The following is a 3032-nucleotide window of genomic DNA, read 5'->3' as shown; positions in this document are numbered from 1 at the left end:
GTACAAATTTTATGATTCCTTTTATGTGAAATAAAAAACAACAAAAAGGGAAAGCTATTAAAAACCAGGATAGCGTTGATAGTGTTGTCCTTGGGGAAGGTGTGGCTAGAGACCTCTAGGGAGTTAAACTGCATCCCAGAAAGGAATGCCCACATCCTTACCCCAACACTTGTGAATGTGAGCTTATTTGGAAATGGGGTCTCTGGAGATTTAACTAAGGATCACAAGATGAGATCGTTCTGGATTGTGTGCATTTGTATTAGTCACTTCAGTTGTGTCCAATTCTTTGTGACCCCATGGACTGCAGTCCACCAGGCTCCTCTGTCTATGGGATTCTCCAAGCAAGAACACTGGAGTGGGTTGCCATTTACTCTCCCAGGGGATGCTTCCCAACACAAGATCACACTGTGTTTGATCTTCCCAAACACAGGGATCAAACCAGCACCCACTGTGTCTCCTGCTTTGGCAAGCAGTTTCTTTACCACTAGCACGACCTGGGAAGCCCCATCCTGGATTAGGGTGGCCCTAAGTCCAATGGATGGTGTCCTTAGAAAGGAGAGGGGGATTCAAGACACACAAAAGGAAAGGCCACGTCAAGGTGGAGACAGAGGTGGGAATGAGGCCTCTACACAACAAGCAACACCAGGGATAGCTGACCTGCACCAGGGGCAGGAGAGGCACGGACTGGATTCAGCCTCAGAGCCTCAGAAGACACCAACCGTGCTGACACCTTGATTTCAGACTTCTGGCCTCCAGAACTGTGGGGCAATAAATTTCTGTTGTTTCAAGCCAGCCATGTTTTGGAAATTTATAACAGCCGTCCTAGGAAACTAATATAGGGTGTTGAAGAGGTTCCTGGGATGCAGGTATGGTTGTGTTTCTTGTTCTGTGGTCAGTTTCTAAAGATTCATTTACTGTACTCCTTTTTACATATGCACCATGCAATATGTATACTGTACTTCAAAAAAGTTAAAAGTATCCATAGCTTCTCTTTATGACACTTTGAAAGAAGCCTTCTTATCACATGCTATGTTATGCTATTCATTGGAAGAACTGATGCTGAAGCTGAAGCTCCAATATTTTGGCCACCTGATGCGAAGAACTGACTCATCAGAAACGATCCCGATGTTGGGAAAGATTGAAGGCAGGAGGAAAAGGGGACATCAGAGGATGAGAAGGTTGAATGGCATCACCAATTCAATGGACATGAGCTTGAGCAAGCTCTGGGAGCTGGTGATGGACAGGGAAGCCCGGCATGTTGCAGTCTGTGGAGTTGCAAAGAGTCGGACACAACTGAGTGACTGAACTGAACTGATGCTATGCTAAGTCGCTTCCGTTGTATCTGACTCTGCAACCCCGAGGACTGTAGCCCGCCATGCTCCTCTGTCCATGGGATTCTCCAGGCAAGAATACTGAAGAATGTCATTTACTCCTCCAGGGGATCTTTCCGACCCACGGATCGAACCAGCATCCCCTGCGTCTCCTGCATTGGCAAGCAGGTTCTTTGTCACTACCGCCACCTAGGAAGCCCCACCTCAGCAGCAAAAACAAGGTAAGTGTTTGTCTCATAACAGATCATCCCAAATTACCATGACAACTAAAGCCTATATCACCTTGGAGGTTAACTATGTCTCTACTCACATCCTCTTATGAACCAGATCAAATGTTAAGTCCTATGTGAAGCTTTTCCAGAAGTTCTAGGCAGACAATAGAAGTGTCTTTCTCCAGTAGTATTACTTATATTTTGGCTACTCACTTGCACATTCATTTCCAGCACTAGGTGTGAACACCCAGATTGCAGAAATATCATCTTTCCAGAGCATAGTTTAATGATTGGAGGCACATGTTTATATCAGACTTGATGTCAGACAGATTTGGATTTTTGTTCCATCTCTAGTGACCTCAGGCAACTTAATCCCACTTGGCTTCAGTTTCCTCATCTGCAAAATTAGGGGCGTGCTACTACTGACCTTATATTATCATAAGGATGAAAAATTACAACATATGTAAAGTTCTTAAAACAATCCAAGGCATATATGAGATGTTCATTAAATATTTCCTGTAGGGCTTCCTTGGTGGCTTCATTTCAAAGAATCCACCTAACGCAGGGTTTGCTCCCTGGTCCGGGAAGATCCCACATGCTGTGGAGCAAGTAAGCTCATGCCCTACAGCTACTGAGCCTGAGGTCTAGAGCCCACGAACCACAACTCCTGTGCCCATGCACCCTACAGCCTGTGCTCTGCAACAGGAGAAGCCTCCACGATGAGAAACTGGTTCACTGCAACTAGAGATTAGGTCACATAGCAACAAGGACTCAGCACAACAAAAAATTAATTAAGTAAAAAACATTCCCTGTAAACTCAAACCAGGGCTTAGTTACAACCTAGAGGGGTGGGATGGTGAGTGAGGTGGGAGGGATGTTCAAGTGGAAGGGGACATGGGTAAACCTATGGCTGATTCATGTTGATGTTTGGTAGAAACCAATGCAATACTGTAAAGCAACTATTTCAATTAAAAGTAAATTTAAAAAAAATTCCCTGTAGAGTTAATATTATTGCATACCTACTGCAGGTCAGGCTCTGATCTAGGGTTCTAGGATCAGTTGTCAACAAGTCAGAATCCTGACCTTTACTGAGCTAGGCTGCTACTGTTACTGTTATTAGCTGCTATTTGTATGCCTACTAGTTTCCTCAGTGCTTAACACGTAGCAGGCTCATGATAAACGCTGCTAAACAATTGGTATTCATCCTCTGACCCCAAAATTTCACACTTCTTCCTAACTTCTCACCCTCTCAGGCTTATCCCTTAGTATCTTTTTCTCCCCTGATTCTCATTTTCATTTTTTCATGAGTCATTCCTTTTAAAAAGTTAGCTTTGGGGGTGAGCGTTTGAGCCTAATCACTTTAGCATTGCATACATAATAATCCATGTTAACAGATGCCCTATTTATGGGGAAATGTAAAGCCATGATGTGGGGAAATTATTCATCTCATGTTTTTGTTGAAGAAGCAAAACACGCAGTAAATTAAGTC

The sequence above is a fragment of the Bos javanicus genome, chromosome 29, assembly GCF_032452875.1.
Source record: "Bos javanicus breed banteng chromosome 29, ARS-OSU_banteng_1.0, whole genome shotgun sequence".
NCBI classification, from domain to species: Eukaryota; Metazoa; Chordata; class Mammalia; order Artiodactyla; family Bovidae; genus Bos; species Bos javanicus.
The sequence above is the reverse complement of the archived record's forward strand: the minus strand, read 5'-3'. Positions refer to the sequence as shown.